General features: G+C 33.2%; 1 pseudogene; it reads left to right on the top strand.

Moving 5' to 3' along the window:
* The first annotated feature begins 19,708 nt into the window (after positions 1–19,708).
* On the top strand, positions 19,709–21,061 carry LOC133792219 (two-pore potassium channel 1-like; annotated as a pseudogene).
* The last annotated feature ends 1,089 nt before the right edge of the window (positions 21,062–22,150 follow it).

The raw sequence follows: 22,150 nt of genomic DNA, 5'->3' as shown, positions 1-22,150 counted from the left end.
ACGCACTTTTCAAATTTGAGATAGTATTGACTCACGAACAACTTGTCACTAAAGCAATAACACGAACAAAACCTTTTTAACGTTCATTGTCCCAAGAGTGAATATGCGAAGTTTTGAGTGTTCTCGGTATAGGCGAACAAGATATACGTATTCGTGTTAGCCTTTATGTGAATATATACATATGCGAATAGACCCTTTGCAAAAACGAACAGGACCCTTGCAACTTTATTTGTTTCATGTGGTTATAGACCATGGCTCGTAATTTATCCAAACACACAAATAGAATATATTCATGTGTTGATAATGGTTTTGTTTAACTCTAGCAAATAAACTATGTGGGCACACTCGACCGGTTTTATTAAGATCTTTGCTCTGTTCGTTTTCCTCTTGAACAAATATTTCAATTCACCTTTCATCTCTTGGGCGAGCATGTTGGAAAACCAATAAGAGCACCAGCGAAAACTTATGCGTAGTGGGTCAGTTGGTGTAATGATAGGATTTGATTTTAGCTAAATGTTTAATTTTTCATATTTGAAAAAATTATTTTCAAATTGTTAAATAAAATAAAAATTATACATATACAATACATGTATAATGGTACACGCATTGGACAATTTTTGGACTGTGTCAGGCGTGTATTGCTATCCCTATTTAAGAGATTTTGTATTTTTTTTATTTAATTATTTAACTAAATCAATGGTATTAATTTTTTAAGGAAAATATGACAACTATATTTCAAAAATTTAAATTCTAAATTCTAAATTTTAAATTCAAATTGATGATCATCATTATCATCATTTTTTAAAATTAAATAAATAAAAAATTATTTTTTGACTTATCAATTTTATTTTCTCCCACTCAAATAAAATAATTAATTTCAAAAATTATTTTATTTATTTATATATATGAAATTAAAAATTTTATATATTTAAATTAATAAATATATTTTCAAAATTTAATAATTAATTCTAAATTAATTATTCAACCTCAATTATCATATAATTGTATACTTGACCTGAAGAATAAAATTCTTCTCAAATTCCCAAATTATAGTTATACTCTTGTATCAACTCTTACATTGATATGGAGTTGATAGAGCCACCCAGGGACCTATGAACCTATATTATCAAGCTCCAATAAATATTATATTATTAATCAAAACTTTTTGATTAAATAATCATATTTATTAATCTCATGATTACTCTACTAAAAATATGAGATTGAACTCTTGATAATTATAAACATATATTTAGTGAGTACTTTATTAAGAATAAAGTGTTCATTGATATAATCATTACATACAGTGTTAATCCTCTATTAATGATTCATAATTAAAGGGAATAAAATTACCGTTTTACCTTTATAGCTATATCTTGTTCCTAGAGTATCATTGACTTTACTAGTGAATGTTGTATCACAACAAGTTTGCGACGTGAATGCTCACAACCTTTTTAGTTCCAAAAGTCAACCCAATAGGGAACCATTATTCAATCTATAAAAAGGTATAGATTCCATTAAACTATGTCCCCAGCCATATACATCATTGAATTCCCAAAACAGTTGTTCTTAGCCTGATCATTCTGACAAACCTTAACACATGAATCAAATGATCAAATGACATATATATGAGTTCATAGTAATCCCATGATTAAGATCATCGTTTGATGTGTTTGATTAATACTATGAAACAGTGTTTAAACAAGTATTAACAAATCACATCTGGTCCAGTTCTACATACTCTCAGCATGCAAAGTACCTCCACTAACGTGTCTTACTACTCTAGTAACCTGGATCTAGGGCACATGTATTCATAATACTAGTGGATCGTACTAGTAGTATTTAATCTAAATATTCCATAACTTTATTTTACTACGAACTATTTAAGTTCATTATCTTAATCTCGATTCTCTCATACCAATATGAGATTAAAACCACATAGATATACTTTGGAATTTTATGATATTCACTTAATATTATCATATAATATCGAACACAGTCTATATATATAATAATTCAATTCAATTATTTATTTCATTTAAAACATTTGTCAACTACAATTGTTTTTAGTGCACTATTCCCAACATTCTCCCACTTGTCGTAAAGCAAATTGAGACATCTCTTTTAATATGTCAATCATATTCTCATGACTGATTTTTTCTAACAAAGTCTATGTAACAGTTTTGTAAGAAAAAGTTTTGAAGTTATCTTCAAGATTATTACATCAATTATGTAAACTGATACTTCATTTCATGTGATTTACCCTCTCAATTGCTTTCACAATGAGATACTAGTTGTTTATTCTAGTCTAAAAGCCTTTTGAGAATGTCAAAGAACTTAACTAAATCAAATAGCCTATTTAATTGCTCGTAGCTGTTATATATCGACTTTTGTGGTGAAACATATAAATTTGAAATGTCTAACACATTTCTAGATTAATGTGTTTCCTCCACAGTTATGGAATCTGATTCTGATATCAATCTTTGAAGATTTAATATCAGATCATCCATTGGGATTTTAGGTCTCTTCCTAAATACACACACATATAATCTCTATTATATTTAAGATACTCAAAACTAAGTCTTTATAATTATTCAATGACTCAACCCATAATGGATTGACAGTTGCTGACTATTTCCATTGTTTAGCAAATGTCAATTCGAAAACATGACATTCGATACATTAAACAGTCTATCATTGAGTTGTAGGAATGCTGTCTCATGTCATCTTTTCTAGTAAAAGAATAAATGGACATTTATTATTTTAGATAATACATCCTCCTTACTGGGAAGAAAACAAGCCTTTCTTGGATTTTGTAAACTAAAGTATTTTAAGCTTCTTATCAATATAAGTTGCTTGAGACAGGGCCTAAGGATTGTTCTTTCAATCTCTACAGAATTGAATGTATAGAACATTCTTGGCTTTTCTAAATCCAATATTTAGAAATGTTCAGCTAACTATTTTTATTCTACTGACGATTTCTCTACGTCATTCCTAATGAGTAGAACGTTTGTCAATATCAAGAATAAGAATCACAACATAATCATTTTTTAGTCAAGATCTTCAAATGATTTTGTCATGTCAGCCATTATAGTAAAGGCTACTTAGACATCCATTTAAATTAATATCATAATCCATGCATAAAGTGGTGGATAAGAGCCTGTAAACAGATTCAAGTTTGGTTGCAGTAAAAGACATTTATTCAAGCAATAAATTCTTCTTTCTGTTCATAGCCTTTGTATATTAACCTAACTTAGAAACGTCTGTACTTTCTTCTGTTCTCCTCTTCATTTTGAATATCCTATTTTAAACTGAAGTTCAATGAACTTTAGTTGGATGTTCGAGAATCCAGATGTCATAGAATTCCAAATTCCATTTCTTGATTCATGGTGTTTCAACCATTGTTTTCTGTAAAAACTCTTCATTTCATATACTAGTATCTGAATGAAGTATAGTTAGATTGTGCTACACACAACTTAACTATCTTTACATTTGTAATGGAGTAGTTACTAACTAACACTCCCACTACAAAAATGCTTTACAGAATTTGTGATTTTCTTTGGTTTTATCATTGTTAATTATCAGTAACTCGCTTACTCAACTTGCAATCATTATTTCTAGTACAACTTAAATAGAAAATATAGTGATTATAATAATCATGCTTCATTAAAGTAGAACTTAAAGAGATACAAAATCTTTTGTAATCTTTTATGATTATGAAATTATTTAAATAAATGACTTCATGGAAAAATTTTAATTTTTCATTCACACAACCACTTGTGAATCTCAACTTCTAAGTCTTTGATGTTGTACAATCAAACATGTACAAAGTATAACAAGTATTAAAATTATAGAAATAATAAAGACGATAATGACTACTCATTATTTATTTAATCTTATCTAATATGATTATATTCCATTTCTAAAATACTAATTATACTTAGCATTCTAGTTATATGTGAGTTGAGTTTGAATTCCAAGTTCACATGCATACTACTTGAATTCCAAATTCGAGTTTAGACTTCATTTTGATCAGATCAAACAAGTCTCTAAGTGACTTTACTTTGAATGTTGCATGAAAAATTTCTAGAAATTTTATTTGCATTTGATCAAAGTTAAACATATCTAAAATAAATGTCGATCAATATTGACTCACCATTTATAATTTCTTTTAGCTTTGAACATTAAAATGTTCAACATACATCACTATGTATTAGCTAAACGATTATGTGATTTTTGATCTTTTATTAGAGAAAAGGTCTTTTGTTTTAACTTTAATTAATAGACTATATAAAGAGGGAGAGAACCATTGAATGAATGCAATAAAAGATTGTATTTTATTTGTCTTATGAGTCTAATTAATTATAAACCAAAACAAAATAATTCACATATATGTTTAACTTAATTGGGGCTGGAATAAAATGTCTTATCAAATCTACGATTTGCACAATAATAAATAATTCATAATTATCATTTATACTCATTGATGAAATAGGCGGAACAAGTATATTTCAAAAACAAAAAAATAACAACTTAATTTATTATTCAAAAGAAATACTAGTTCATTTATCAAATAAAGTAATCTAAAAACATAGTTTCTAGAAAAAGAACTTATTAATTTCTTTCATAATGAAAATCAACTATTTCAAAATGAAAAAGTTTAAATTGTTTTAAACTAAACAAATAAATTTCTAAACTAATCTTTTCCTTATTCAATTGTCTTCATTATTTCTTCTTCGCTTTGGTTTCAATGCAACTACTCTTTTTCTCAAAAGATTTCTGCATCCCTGAAAAACAAGAACATATGAAAAATATTATTAGTGGCATAGTTTTGAATCAAGCATTCAAAAAATATTAAAGAAGAGTTTTTGAGTAAATCGAATTTACCCCGTATTTAAAAAATTGAGCATGTGGTATAGCATCATCCTATATCATGGCCCACATCTCGTATGCAGTTTCAATAACCATATATCTTTCTTTAATGTCATAATGCATGGTCGATAACATGCATTAATGTGTCAGATGATTCGATCTCATCCATTCACCATATTTTTCATGTTCATCAAAGCTAGATGAAAAGCTTGGTTCCTCTGGTGGTAGATCATAGATCGCTTCATACAAGTTTTGTGTTCTGAAGACAATGTGAATCCCATCATACCAACTTCTCATGTGGTTAAGATTAAATGGAATCCTTTAAAAGAGTTTGTCAATGAGGTAGGTTTGACTTCCCAAGTTTTCAAGTACAAGATCAGGATTAAGAGGATTAACCAATTACTGTTGGAAATAAATAAATAAAATATAATTAATTAAAATAGATAATAAATATAATATTTTATTTAGAAAAGTATATTTGATGCATGAATGCCACATATAAAAACACATAAAAAATATACTAATCCACGATAAACTAATTTGAAAAGTTAATGGACTGCCTTAGGGTAGGTTAGACTAACCCCAAATTAATTTTGAGACAAATCTCAATTTCATAAGTGAAAACTTAAAAATGTTTTTTTCTCTTTTGACTTATGAACTTCCGCTAATTTGGTCAAGATGTACTAGTTGTGCTTGAAAGCCTAGATACAACTTTGGAGTGTAACCCATTATTTTCAATTAATGACTTACTCAAGAGTGTGCCTTAGTGTCAGTCAAACTTGAAATACATCACTAATTATATTCTAATAAGAGAAGTCAACATTGAGATAAAATAAACATATTCGGAAGCTTTTCCTTAGGGAGGCTGCAAATGAAGGCGACAAGAGGTCCTTCCTATGCCTCTCCGTGTTCAACCAATAATGGAGATCATGTGACTTATTGTCATAACTCCCTCTCCCACTCACTATTTTGGAAAAGTGTATTTTTCACAAAATCAATATTTTTTTAATTTAGTTGTAAAGATAAATTTAATTATTTTTACCAAATGATATTCCATTAATTACTAATCCAATTAAGCAAAAAATTATAATTATGCCCTTAATTCTAATTCTTATTTTGCTTTAATTAAGAGAATACAATTTTTAGTTTAATAAAACATTTTCATTAAACACAATAAATTAAACATATTTAATTTTGATTTACCATCTTAACTAATTAAGACTAAATTTATTATTATATGAATTATCACATATAAACATATAACAAATAATATAGGACGTTCCTTATAGCATGTTTTTACACGAATGTAATGCATGCTAGTTGCATACAATGTGAGTATATGAATGACATGTTATAATGCATGACAAAATATTAAGCATTTTAATCACATTCAAACATTTATAATGAATAAATAAAATAAAAGCGGGTATGGTAACTTTTGGGTATTTCTAGAAAAAATTAATACACCTGCAACAATATACATGAAAAAAATGTAACCTAGACTAACTAAGGCTTGATGAAGAACACTTTGATCTTCAACCTTGAGATGTAGTCTTTTGAGCCAATGCCACTTCCTTTTCCATATTCATTTTTAATTATTTTAAACAAAATTTTAAAATAATTAAATTTTGGGTTTTAACACCCAAAAGTTTCTAAAGCCCAATTTGAATTTGGGTGATTTAATTCAAAAGATAAAATTAAAAAAAATTAATTTTAATAAATTATAATTCAAGATAATTTTAATTTTGGATATTTTAATTTAAAAAATTATAATTATGGAAGATAACAATTAAAACATTTTTAATTTGGGTAAATAATCACCATTATTTATGTTAAAGAAACTACCAAATTAAAACCATTTTAATTCAATTTCTGATTTTTAATTATTCATAATTAAATGAATAATTAAAAATATGTTTATGGTAACATCACATTAGGTGTTGTACAAGGGGCAGTGGTCAGGGGTGGTCCAACGTGGAAGTGGGGCGGCCCGCGGCTGAGGTACGCAGGAGGCGCGGTGGCTGGGTAGCATGGAGGCACGCGCAAAGGCTGCGGGAGGGGCGCAGGGAGGCAATGGGGCGCACGGGCGCACATACGCGTCTGGCTGGGCATGCGGGTGGAGCGCAGGCATCTGCTTGGGCTCGGGACAAAATTTTATAACCCATAATTTTTACACAAAAAATTACAAAAATCCTTGCCCCAAAATGGCTTACACATTTCATCTAGAAATTTTAAGAACAATTCCTAAACCCAAAAGCACCATAATAAACAACCCTTAAGAATCCATCATCATGAAAAAAAAACATCCATCCATTCAAACATATATCACATATAATATAAAAATGCATATGATCCCACACAACAATTAATAATATGGATAGATTAATGGCCTACTCTGGTACCAATTTTTAGAAAACCAATCAGAGCATGCAGCGAAAACTTGTGCGTGGTGGGTCCGTTATTGTTTTATTCTTATTATGAAACAATAGAACAACAACATACAAATTTTTTGAATAATCATATAAATAATTTATATGACCAAGAAAACAATCTAGAAACATTATCGTACAATACAATTAATCATGCAACAAATATATATATATAAATATACAATATATAAACACAAAAAAAAAAATAAGAACATAAACTTTTACCTCTTGAAGCCTATCAAGTGTCTTTGAGTCTTTTCGTATTTTTATCGATATTCCTATCCAAAGCTTTGAGCACTCAAACCATGATCTTCCGGAGTGTTCTCTACACCTCAAGATGTGTATGGGCACATAGAGAACAAGGATAAAAATCAGATTCACTAAGAATCCAAGATTTCTATTAAAAACTTCAATATTTTTACCTTTTATGTCCTAGCTTGGTGGTTGTCTTCTAGGGCTTGGCTTTATCTCTCCAAGAGTACCCCAATGTATTCTAGCATTCTCACAACATATTTTTAAGAAAAAAAGTCAGATCATTGTTCATAGCTTTTGGAGATGAAGAAGATAGAAAAAGAGAGAGTTGAAGAAACCTAACTACTCACCCTTTGGAAAATTCTTGATCAAGCTTGCATGCACTTGAATCTTTGCATGCAACTTCCCCACACTTGATGAATGTTCTTTAGAGCTTAGGATGAGTGAAACCTTGAAATGAAAATGATAAAAAACCCTTTAGGGTTTCGTCATGTAGAGGAGATGAAAGAAGAAGAAGAAACACAACCATGGATGATACTAGCTTACCTTCAAGCTTGATCTTCTACAAGCTTTCATCCTAAGCTTCAATGGAGTTTTTCACCTAATGAGAGAGATGAGAGTGTTGCTGAGATTTAAGGTTTGAAATTTTTTAGAGAGAGAGAGAGAGGAGTGCTAGGCGTGTAGGTTGAGGGAAAATAGAGAAGAGTGAAGACCATACATATTCAACTTGGATGTTGTGCATGTAATGATGAGATGTGCATGAAATGATGAGAGAAGATGAAACACCCTTCCTAAGGGTACCCTAGGCTGTCGTCCCCCCCTTGAAAAGACCTAAATATCCTCCCAAAAATACCCTATTCCAAGTCTCACTTACTTTCCAAGGGTGAATAGGTAATTCCCCTATCTTGAACTTTTACCCTTTTTAGCCTATAGTTTATAAAGTAAAACCAACAATGCATTAATTTAAATAAATTTGATGACATTCAAATATTTTTCGCACCATATGTTACATCTTACCATTTTTATTTAAATATTTTGTCCTAAGTGCACACTCAAGCCCATTTAAGCATTTTGCCCATGAAATGCATAACAACTTGGAAATTTACACCATAACCAATATTGTTAATTTTATTGGCCTTAGGGAATATTTCTTATGCCCCAAAATAGTATATCTGTCATAGAAATAATTTATCAATTTATTAATCCGAGATTTTTACCTGCTAAGGTTTCAAATTTTGGTCTGAGACCAACCCTTCCAATTGGCTAAATAACTTCGTCTGATCACAACAAATGGCTACATAGCAACATGAGTTACCCCAAAATAATATTCCACACAATTTTTCACTGTCCTGAACCGGTTACTAATGGGTACTCAAAAAAGCAGGGCATTACAGTGCATGCATTTGGGGATCAGGCGCAAGGGGCATGCGCACATCAGGTGGCAAGGGGCATGGGGCGTGCGCATCAGGTGGCTAGGTGCAAGGAGCGCACATCAGCTGGGCAGGCACACAGGCGCGCAGGGGCTCGAGCCTGTGGCTGGTACATGCAGTTGGGCGCAGGGGCTCAGACCTTGAGTGCATGTGGCTGTCTTGAGGCTCGAGTCCTCTTTTTCTTCTTTTGTACATATATTTTTATATTCAAATTTCAAAAATAAAAATACAAAAAAAATCCTATGCCCATTATGTCTTACAGAAAATCTAGAAGAATGAAATTCCAATTCCTAAGCCAATAACATCATATAATTAACGATCCATCATTCAACCATACATTCAAAAAAAAATATTCATCCATTCAATATACATATCAACATACATATAAAAAATGGAAGAAACCCACACACCATTAAAAAAAAATATATATATATATATATAGACAGCTTTGGTACCAATTGTTGGTATTAAATTAGAAAAATTAAGAATACGCAGCAAAATAAGATCTTTTAATATATTATTAATACTAGTCAGGATCATACATGTATAGATATATTAAATAACCCATAAAAAGAATAAAGATTACCTCTTGTAGCCTATCGAGTATCCTTGATTCTTTTCGTATTAATCAACGATCTTCCTATCCAATTTGAAAGCTCACACCTTAGTCTTCCAAGCCAGTCCTCAAACACACAAGGACGTGTGTGGGCACGTAGAATTCAAATGTTGATTTAGAACTCTCTAGATGTACTCAGCACATAAGGTCTAGAGAGGTTTGAGAAGAGAGAGGCTATAGAAATTTCTAGAATTTCAAGTTTAGGAAATTCTATCGTTTCTTTCTTGAGAGAGTCTGATAGTCAAAAAATAATTTCTTAAACTTATTCTTCTAAAAGTATCGCTTCTTTCAGGTTTATAAAGATAACTAACTAATTTAATTAATGTTTATTTTATTTAAAATAAAACTGATGAGTTACAACTTATTTAATTTAAATCATATTTAAAAAGAATAATTAAATAAAAAATTAATTTGAAATTCAAAATTCAAATTCCAGGGATAAGAATCCCTGAGAATGGCGCCACTCTCTTTCCTTCCCTAATTTTCTCATTTGTTTGTTTAATTAATATTTAAGATAATATATTTATCCAAAAATAAATATCAGTTAATTCAAAATTAACTTTATCTTAAAATATCAATTCTAAATAAATATCTTATTATAAATATTTTATAATAAAATAATTATTAATCTCTCTCTATATTAATCCAAACATTATTAATATTTATTTTAACATATAGTTTTTCAAAATAAAATCTACATAGTTAAATAATTAATTGATTCACAATTAATCAATTGCTCATAATCATCACATAATTATTTCCTTGCCCTAGAAAATTAATTCCTTCGCAATTTAGTCTTTCTCTCTACAATTCTTCCTTATGACATTCTTACCCTTGACAATGTATGACATAGGTGACCTGAGGACCATGGACCTATAATACGAAGCTCCAATAAACTAGATTATTAATCAAACTCATTAATCTAATAATCTTATTTATTAATTTCATGATTACTCCACTATAAATATGGAATTGCACTCTAAGTATTTATAGAATTATATTTACAGAGTTTTCTTTGTAGTCCATTGATATAATCAATAAATGTAGTTTTGTCCTCCATTTATTGGTTCATTAAGTAGAGCTGGTCAAAATTATCATTTTACCCTAATAATTACATCTTGATCCTTAAGTACCATTAATTCACTAGCGAATAATTAATCTATAATCAAATTATAGATTTGAGCTCAATAACTATTCAGTTCCATAATTAACCCTTAAGGGAATAAATATTCGATCTGTTAGGAAAATATGGATTCCATTATTATAAATCATGTTCCCAGTCATTCATGGTATTGAATCTCCAAAACAAAAGTAACTGGCCTCATTATACTAAGAAACCTTAATGAGTGAACCAAAACATCCAATAAGCACAAACAGGAGTTCATGACTACTCAGGATTTAAACTGATCTATAGATGATCATCTATTATGATAAGAATTAAATCTTTATGTCAAACGAAAAGTAAATAAAGATAATTAATTCTCATCGGTCCTGTCATCTATAATCTCTATTATATACAACAACTTTACTAAGATGTCTATTCACATTAGTAATCCAAATCTAGATCATTTGCATCTCGTATGCTTAGTAAATTGTACTAGTAACCATTCATTAAAAATTTCTTACTTTAATATGTTACTAACTATTTTATTCATTGTATATGATCTTAATTCTCTCGTACTAATACAAGATCATATCCTCATAAATGAATATGGAATTTTCTTGATATTCAAATAAATTATTCAAACAATAATTATAACATTCAAATATAATAAAATTGTTCTTTTATTTAAATCAATAAAATGTCTTTACATGCTTTTAGGGCATAAATATTAACACCTAATCCCACAGTCATGGTAATAATAGAAGAAATGCTTGAAGTGGAGGCACTGGGACCAAATAACCTGGTCCTCAAGATCGATCAAGACGAAGAAGTTCTTGACCCTCGGATGGGCGAGGAATGTTCGACGATTGAACCAGGGGAGGAACTTGAAGAAATAACATTAGATGAGCCCGACCCCTCGAGAGTAATCAGAATCGATAGAGGCTTAGGTCAGGAGGTTTGCAAGAACATTATCATCTTCCTTTGCAAGAACAAAGATGTCTTCGCTTGGAATCACACCGACATGATTGATATCAATCCCCATGTAATTAGTCACACACTCAACATTGATGAGAATGCTTCTCCTATACAACAGAAAAGGAGACTCATAAACATCGAGAGGTCGGAGGCTTTGAAAGTTGAGGTATAGAAACTATTGGCCAACAAATTTGAGAAGCCTTATACCCTGTCTAGGTAGCCAATCAAGTCTTAGTAAAAAGGCCAAACAAGACTTGGAGGACCTGTACAGACTTCACAGATGTTAACAATGCATGTCCTAAAGATTGTTTTCCTCTGCCACGCATCAACCAGCTAGTAGATGCCACGTCAGGGCACAAATTATTAACTTTCATGGATGCTTATTCAGGCTACAATCAGATTTCCATGCACATTCCCGACCAGGAGCATACTAGTTTTTTCATAGAAAAATAAGTATATTATTATAATGTAATGCCCTTTGGGTTGAAGAATGCAAGCACTACTTACCAAAGACCGGTCAACATAATGTTTAAAGACCAGCGCGGGTGGAACATGGAAGTATACGTTGATGATATGTTGGTGAAATCGAAGTCCTCGGAAGGGCATGTTGCAGACCTAAGAGAGGCCTTCACTGTCTTGCAAAGGTTCAACATGAAGCTCAATCCCCAAAAGTGCACATTTGGAGTAGCCTCATGGATGTTTTTTTGGCTTCATTGTGAGCTTGCGAGGTATAGAGGCAAACCCAAAAAAAAACTAAGGCCCTCATTGACATGCCATCCTCTAAAAAATGCCAAGATATCCAAAGCCTATCAGGAAGAATAATAGCCCTACGTCGCTTCTTGTCTAAAGCAACAAACAAATGTATACCATTCTTTAACATACTTCGAGGAGTTAGACAGTTCGAGTTGATTGAAGAATGCGAGAATGCCTTCTGATCACTTAAAGCTCACATGTCTCAACCGCCAATTCTTTCAATACTAATAGACGACGAAGTGTTGTTCTTATACCTTGCCATTACCAAGCATACAATCAGCTCACCATTGGTGCGTGAAGAAGGAAAAGCACAACATCTGGTCTACTACATCAGTAAAATATTATTGGGGGCAGAATCTTGATACCCATTACTAGAAAACTAACTTTTTGCCTACTAGTGGCTTTGCGAAAGCTCCATCCCTATTTCTAAGCACATGCCATAAAAGTATTGACCAACCATCCACTGCACAAGTCTTACAAAAGCCAGATGCTTTGGGAAGATTGTTAAAATGGGACATAGAACTAAGCCAATATTATATCTCTTACTGCCCGAGAATAGCGATTAAGGGGCAAGTATTGGCTGATTTTGTTGCTGAGTGCACAAGCATAAATAACGAGCCCAAGAAAACCAGAGTACATGTCCCCATTTGGAAATTATTTGTTGATGGGTCTTCTTGTTGGAATTTATGCCCTTAAAGCGTATTTTTGCATAAACGATTACTGTTAATTAAATAAATTTAATATTTTGCACTCATATTTGTATTTAATTATACATGCCATGTATTATAAAGATCCAATATTATTGATGTGGTCTTGAATTAAGTATGTGTATAATAATATATATAGAAGAGGATTTAATTCAAGATAATAATATAAAAAATTTCCATAATCGCTAAACAAAGTGAGAGCTTTATTTAATAAAGATTATGAGTACGGTCCATCTTCTATTTTAGACAGAGCAGTTTATCTAGACTGTTAAGTGTAGTGAAGCAAATAGATAGAGGGTATCAATATAGATTATATTGGACTAGGACACGATGAAAGAAAGAACTTCTAATAATTTTCGTTAAAATATAGAAGTTTAACATTCATCAATCGATGGTTGTTTGAGACATGACCTCAATCTTGAAGTGAGTAATGAACTCTTATTTGTGCTTTTATGACTTTTGACTTATCAGAGAAGGTTCAATATTCCTACGACCGAATTCGCAATATCTTGGAGTTATAGAATTACAAGTGGCTGGGAACATACTTCACAGATATGGAATCTGCTCCTTACTTAAATAAAAGCATATTAGTTCTTCCTTTTAGTGTTGATTCGAGGCCTGAACATAGAGCGCTCAATTTCTGTTAGAGGATCAATGAAACTAATTGATAAAAATATAATTAGAGAAGTTAATGGACATTAAGACCCAACTCTAATTATGAACAACTAGCATATGGTCATAACTCATGCAATGACTAAATCAATGGATGGCTTTATAGTTATAGCTTCTAATAATATAAGATTGTAGTTTTGAGAGTTCAACTATGAATTTTTAGTACAATAATTTATAGTTAATAAATTAATTAATGGAACTAAGAGTTAGTGAAATTAATTAAATTATTGGAGCTTAGAACTACGAGTCCATACTATCCCCGTACTAGCTTGATAACACAGAGGTAGGATTTTGGTATTAAATGGAAATAATTAAAAATGATAAAGTATTATTTATAATCTCACAAAATGAATATTATTTGTGAAATAATATTTAAAGTATTATTTTGGAAATAATATTTAATGACAAATAAAATTATATTGATAATTTTGTGAAATTAATTTTTTATTGAAAATTAATTTAATCATTTTTTATTTTGTGGTATAATTGTATACTACATAAAATAATATGACAAAGGCCCAACAAATAGCATTTTATAGATATAAAATACCATAGGGCCCAAAGCCCTGCACCACAGTCCAAATGGAACGTGGCCCATGCATAGGCTCAATGAGATTAGGGCTAGGTCTTATTTTGATTGTTATATAAATAGAGCATACCATCAAGAGAGAATAAAGACAACATATGCATTCCACGTTATTTTCCAAGAGAGAAAAATAGAGAACTTTGCTCTCTCTGTATTGTGAGAAGAACACTCTCTCATGTGTTGAGATTCAAAAGTGTTCTTGTGTATCATACCAAATAGCGTAGATATCCACCTGTCTATTTCTCTTTGTGTGATCCATAGTATGGAAGATGGTGGGTTAGGAGGCTAAGACGCTATTCGCGAGGTCTCAACGCCAATATTTTACATATTGGGAACCGAAAAACATATTGATTTGTTGTGGAAGACAAAATATAAGTACGTAGAGAGATATAAGAAAACACAAATATTTAAGCATACATTAAGCTACATAAAATAAACATGTATATACAAGAATGCTCAGGAGCACGAGCGAAATAAAGTTTATCCTCCAAGGGCCTGAAGACCTACAAAATATATCTTACAATAATTACAAAATAAAGACTTCACGGGAGGTTTCCCTTTGCCATTGGTAGGGACATTCGATGACTTGAGGGGGAACTCCTCGGCAAGGACTATGACATTCTCGGTGCCTAAGGGTCCGGGAGTAGTTAGCGTACTGTTCTCAAGGGTTTCCTCGGCTTTCAGATGCTCCTCACAAAGAGCTCGGATGGAGGCCTCGTCGTCCCCCAGATAGCTCAGTCCAACTCGTGGTTGTAGAGTTATATTTGGAATAATGCTTCCATGGCAACCGAGTTGGACAACTCCTGGAACTTGGTAATTTTGTTCTTACTCTCCTTCACCACATTTGTCACTTGAGCCACTTAGACCTCGGCTGTTTTCTTGAGAGCCGCCTCTTGATAAATCAGGTATGCTTTATCTTTCTCCATGGAGACAATCTTCTCCTGAGCTTAAGTCAGTTCTGCACAAGCAGTGTCCTGTTGCTTCTTGGTAGCCTCCCGACGTGCCTGCTCCTCACCCTGAATACGCTCTCAACCTTAGCAAGGGAATGAATCTGTTTCTTTGCCTCTTCAGGAGGGAGGACGCCTTCACCTTTTAACTTGGCTAGCTTTGTTTCAAACTTATTCAAGAGTTTCGTGTAATGTAGGAGCTCTTGATGAAGGCATTGAGTGTCCCACATAACCTCATTCACGGCCTCACTTTGCTTGATGATGAGGAGGGTCATCTGAAAGAAAAACCAAAAAAGTAAATGTTAGAAGCATGAAAGATATGAGTAAAATTAATGGTTGGGAACCAGGCTATGAAAAGAAGACTTACTAGCATAGATGTCACACATGGACCAACCTAAGATTTGGTATGATCCCTATGATGTCACCCACCATCGCCAACAACCCAACGACAAATGGGGTGATATCTTCCTCGAGCCCTCAAAGATAGTCCATGAACCCATCATGGGTCGAAGACTCGGGAACTTCTTAGTTCTGACATTCGAGAAGGCTGCCCGAGGTTTTTAAAGAGAGGTCGTGACTTAGCAGTGCTGCTAGGGCAGGGGATGAAGCCTCAACTATGGCCTTGTTGCGTAGCACTGCTTGGTCAAAGGTTGTCTGCACCTCAGGGATCTTACCAACCTTTGCTAGTCATAGTGGAGGGCGAGCAGTGGGATCCTACTGAGATGTCCCAACAGGAACAGCTCCCGAGATCACAGGAGCGGAACTGTCAATCCTTCTAGATGGAGAGTCGGTGACCAAAATTGTCAGACCTATCGCCTGGGCAGTCGAGGGAATGTCAGTAGAGCCAATCCTTGACCCCTTCTCTACTCTTGAAGACTCACCGATTTGGCCTTTTCTCTTCAAAGCGTCCATGGCTGTCCTCTTCTTCTCAGTGACCAACTGAGCAACATCCATCTTGCCTGGAAATTGAAAAGGAACAAGGATTAGTTCAAAAGCCTAAAAAGTAACAATAACAACATAATACAAAATATACACTCCAACACTAGAAACATCATTCCACCATTGAAGATCTCCTTGGATCCATCAGACCTCTCAGGTAACAAGAGCCCTCGAGAAGCACCCGAGTCTTTATCACTACCCAAGGACATCAACTCTTTGACGGTCCCCTCCATGGCATCAAGCATGAGACTTAGGTCCAAGCCAGTGTTGGTACTATACTCCTTAAACCCAAGAGAACTCATTGACATGAGCTGGTCGATAGTAGTTGACCTTGCGAGATCCCCAGGATGGTGATGATGAACGACTTTGTCGACACGGTCAAGGTAATCGACATACCGCCTCCTCAACCAGCATCGGTCATCATATCAGTAATGACATAAGGCGGGAGTAAAAGAAGAGAGCCCCATACTGTGATCTCTATCGATAGTCCTAGGAACGGAGAGTGAGATCTCCTCACCTTGGTTCTTTGCCTCCAATTGCATCAAGGTACGTAGTCGACAATTGGCGTATTGGACGCGTACAATCTCAAAGGCCTCGTTGATCTCGTCCTCCAACTTAATCAGGGGCTTGGGTGCATTTCACTCTGGTTCTCGAGTGTCAGGGATTGCTCGGCCCAGGTTCAATGCCTCCTCCTCGGTGCTTATTAACAGAAATTGTCAAGAATTCTCGGCAACCTTGTCGATGTTCTCCTTTAGCGGTCCAAGATCTAGCGCGTCCAAGTCTGCGGGCTCATTGACAACCACCATTGGAAAGACACGCCTTTCCCTCCGATAGGGTTGGACAATCCCCGTCATGTTGAGGCGGTCAACTCGTTGCTCGGGACAGTCCCGCCCTTCGCAACCTAGCAGTGGTGTTCAGGAGTAATATATCCCTCTCCTGATGAGAAAGGGTGTGGATAGCTTGGGCTCGCGCCAAGTACTCGTCCGTCTGTTTAGGCCTCTCGTATTGACCTACAAAATGAAGGTCGGAACATGTGCGACAAGTGAAAATGAAGAACAATGGAAACAAAATAAGGCTTCAATGAGATAGCTTACCAACTCGTTGAACTCCAGGTGAAGTCGATGGATATTGCAAGTATCAAAGCCCGTTGAATAGAAAATTTTGTTCTTTGAGTCTCGAGGCTTGTTCTCATTGTGGTGGAGTGTTCAAAAAGGAGACATCCACTTAGTCAGTTGGTAGAAGTTATCTTCCTCCCTTCAACCTTTCTTGGGAGTAGCCTTCAACTAGAAGTGGTAATGAAGTTCTTCAGGGTTTGGAAGAACCCAACTCTTCTCCTTGCACAGCACGTAAAACGCCACCAGTAGCTGGTAGGTTATGGGTATGAGTTGGAAATGTGAGACTCGCATCCACACTAAGAAATCGATGAAAACCTAGTGTAGAAGAAGAGTCACACCGACTCTTAAGTGAGCTTGGCTTCAGGCCGAGAGTCCATTGTTAGAATAACATGCTCTCTTTGTCCTATAAGGGAGCCTATTGATGAAATGAGGGGAGGCGATGCAATATTGCTCCTCTATGGCGCCGAGCACCTCCACGGATTTCATTTTGGACACAATACTCTCCGACTCGACATGCGTGGGCCTAGGAGGAGGTGCTCGAGGGTCCAAAGTCGAACCCAATGGCCTTTGAGAAACCGTAGGTGCCACCCAAACTTGCTAATTTTGAGCCATCGGACCGGGGAGGCGAACCAATATTGTGTGTCTATTTGAGGTTTGATCAATCCTTCTTAGGAGGTGATGAAACACTTTAGAGGCATTTGGTATAAGAAGTTTAAAATAATATAATTAACTAGAATATTAAAGAGGAGAATATGATTGTCTGAAAACTTATAAACTGCGTTTAGTTATGAATGAGAATATCAAGTTAGATTCATGTAAATTGAATTACATTATTTGGTTATACACAAGAATCTTATACATTACTTTGAAAAATTAATTTAAAATTAATAGCATGTAGAATCCATTGCATTATGATTGATGAGAATGTTTAGAATCCACCTTACGGAGTAATCTCATTTCCACAATAATAATTTTCACGATCTTACAAAATTAAAATCCTCGTACCAAACATGTGAATATTGGAGATTATCATTCTCATGAAAAAGATTACACCATACCGAAAAACTCATTTATCTTTACATTTTTTAGGCATTTAACCCTCCAAACAATTTTTTTGGTAGGTAAACCTCCCAAATCACTATTTTGTTAGCAAATTCACAATCTCATTCATTTTTTCATTATTCTGCTAGCATGAATCATCTATGTCATTAATAAAATAATTATTATAATTGATTTTAAAATAATTTAAAATTAAATTAAAAATTGAAAGACATGAGAACTACAACAAAATAAACCCATAATTCTTCTAAAAACGTATTTTTTTTTAAATCTAAACAAAAAAAAACTTTAATAAAAATGAAAACTAAAACTAAAAACTATTTTTTTTTTCATTAATAACCCTACTTCTAAAATCAAATTTATCTTCTTCTTCTCAAATTTATGCACAATTCTCTACTAATGTTATCAACAACGACAACACACAAAAATTTGAGTTTAAAGACCTGTTGAAATTACTCAAGAGCCAAACCACACAATCAAGAAAATTGTATAAAAAACCCATGAACAAACCCAAAAGTTATATGAAATAACTCAGAAATTTCAATTAAAAATGGGTTTGAAAAGCACAAAAACAAAAATAGATCCCATCAACCCGGCCACACACCAGTCCTCCAGCCACCCTGTTGCCTGATATCCCGTCACCCCAAACCTTGCCGTTGTCAAAGCTTCAAACCCAAGCGCACCCCGTCACCCCTATCCCAAATGTTGTTCTGGCAAATAACATGAAAAATTGGATGGAGGTTTAATTTTGTTAACGAAATAGTGATTTGGGAGATTTACCTACCAAAAAAATTATTTGGAAAATTAAGTATCAAAATGTAAAGATTAAGAGAGTTTTATCCCCAATTCTTCCTTTTCTTATTAATATTTTGGTTTTTCTGTATTTGTGTCTCATCTTATTAGGAATAACTTGTATTATTTGTTCCATTATTGTAATTGTTAATTTGCCGTATTTGATCATCTCCCCTGAGAGATTTATGTAGGGCTTGTTCGGTAACTCTTTTTTAATCAATTAATTAAAAATATGAAAACAAAATGTGAAATCACGTTCGATAAGTTTATTTTTACTTTTTATTTTGAAAAATTTTAATTAAATTTTATAAAATTCTGAAAACAGAATTTTGTTACTTTTGATTTTTTTTAAAATCACTTTTTCATTTCTCTTTCTCTCTCGTTTTCTCTCGTCTTCCTCACGCAGCACAACAATAGTATTTTCTTCCACTCTCCAAGCCTAGCTCTCGAACCAAGGACGCCATGTTTGAGACTGAGAATGAGGCCATCAAACTTTTCAGGGAATTGGGTTGTAATGGTGATGATTCTGGAGACGATGAAGGAAGTAGTGATGGAAAGAAGTCGTTCCTCATGTCGACTGGATCGCCCTCTCCCGGGAGCAGTAGTGGTTGTCTTGTCTCTCCAATGAAGAAAGATATTATACAATATATATATATATGAGAGTTGTAGGTCCGTGAGGTAAAATCCTTCTTCTTTTCCCGATCATCAAATTTTATTTCACTTGAAGATATATGTTGTTAGATTTGCAATTTTTACATCTTTTAGTTCTAGAGAGTGGTTAGATTTATTTTGCTTCACTAGTGTTATATATATGTATGTATATATTTTTTTTTGTTGCACATAATATGCTTGTTAAAATGCCTCTAAGAGATTATTATAAATAAATGTCAAATTCATTGCTTTTGTGAAGCATTTCTTTGTTTGTTTGAATGGACATTACCTCATTGCTACAATTTATGCTCTTCTTTAATTTATATAATATATATATATATATATATATATATATTGGAGTGGGTCGGTTTGAGGCCTAGTGGGTCAGTTTTAGGTGGAAGCAACATACGCCCAAGTTTTGGTAAAGTGATCATATTCTTGTCGTTCTACTTAGGACTAGGCACAACATGCTTCTACTTATTCAGAGACCAACTCAAGGGAAAGAAAACAAATGGGGTTCTTGATGCAATCTATTTCTGCATAGTCACAATGACCACAGTTGGCTATGGTGACATAGTCCCCAACAACAAAGCCTCGAAGCTACTCGCTTGCGCCTTTGTCTTCACCGGCATGGCTCTAGTTGTCTTGACTCTAAGCAAGGCTGCAAATTACCTTGTTGAGAAGCAAGAGTTGTTGGTTGTGAAAGTGTTGAATAGGAGCAAAAATACCAACCAGCTTCAAGTCATAGAAGAGGCTAAGAACAACAGAACAAAGTACAAGTGCATTATGATCTCTATAGTTCTTTTGGTGCTTATGACTATTGGAGTAACATTTCTCACAAGTGTTGAGAATTTGGACTTTGTGGATGCATTTTATTGTGTGTGTTTGTACTGTGACAACTTTGGGGTATGTGAGCTTCTCAACTCAAGGTGGGAAAGCTTTTGGAATCTTTTGGATTATGATAAATACCATTTGTTTAGCTCAGTTTTTTCTTTATATTGCTGAGCTTAACACTGAGCTCAGACAAAGGGAATTGGTGGATATGGTTCTTAATCGTCCCATGACTAATATTGATTTGGAAGCTACTGATCTTGATGATGATGACTCTGTTGGGTAAGTTAAAAATCTTTGATTCTGTGTTTGGTTTCATTTTTCTAACGATCTTTCTTTCTATCTAGACATATAACATTTTACTTGCCCCTTAAATTAGTATAATTAGGATAGTATTTTGGTATATATTGACTAAAACATAATATGATATGCTATTGATAAAGGGATACTTGACTTATAAAGTTTATTAAATTGCGTGACCATGTTATGTTAACAAGCTTAAGAATTGACTGCAATTTTGTAAATTGACCGTAGGTGAGGTTGATGTCAAGAACTCCCTTTTAAATACAATTGCTAATGAAGTAAAAGAAACTAAGCACATTGATGGAATGGAGAAACCACATACCAAAACAATCTACAATATTGTTTTTGTTACTGCTGAAGCAGCTCCTTATTCAAAGAGAGGTGGATTAAGAGATGTTTGTGATTCTTTGTCTATTGTACTTGCTTCTCGTGGCCATCGTGTCATGGTTGTCTCTCCTAGATATCAAAATGGTACTGCTGTAGACAAGAACTTTGTTGGTGTTATCGATACTAGTTCTTGCGCCATCATATTTTGCTTTGAAGGAGGACAAGAGATTGGCTTCTTCCATGAGTACAAGGAAGGTGTTGACTGGGTAAGAACTCTGCAGGCTAATATTCGGTTACTGATTTATTTCTATCAAAGCTATTCTTGTTTGGTTCTTCACAACACTTTTCAATTGGGAGATTGTGTTTTATCATGATGAACTCTTCCCTTCCTTGATGCAGGTGTTTGTTTTATCATGTAAATGTATTAGTTGATTGTTATGATTCATTTAATACTTTACTTTAAGTTTGGACAATTATCGGGTCATATGTTTTTTTTACTATGTAGACTTTATTGATTTTGTGTTATCTCGTGGATAGATATTAAGTTTTGAAATTTGAGATTACTTGGATATTATTAATATGATCTTTTTTACTATAATTTTCTTATTTTTTATTTTAAAATAATAAATAGTAGTCACAAAAAACATTTTTATTTTTTAGTTTAGAAAATAAAAATAAAAAATCAAATTTTAAAAAAAATGTTTACCAAATAGGTTTTTTATTTTTTAAACAAAAAATAAAAATAAAAGTTACCAAAATATATTTTTATTTTTAAAAAACAGAAAACAAAAA

The sequence above is a fragment of the Humulus lupulus genome, chromosome 7 (genome assembly GCF_963169125.1).
Source record: "Humulus lupulus chromosome 7, drHumLupu1.1, whole genome shotgun sequence".
NCBI lineage: Eukaryota > Viridiplantae > Streptophyta > Magnoliopsida > Rosales > Cannabaceae > Humulus > Humulus lupulus.
This window is presented reverse-complemented; position numbering and strand designations above follow the sequence as displayed.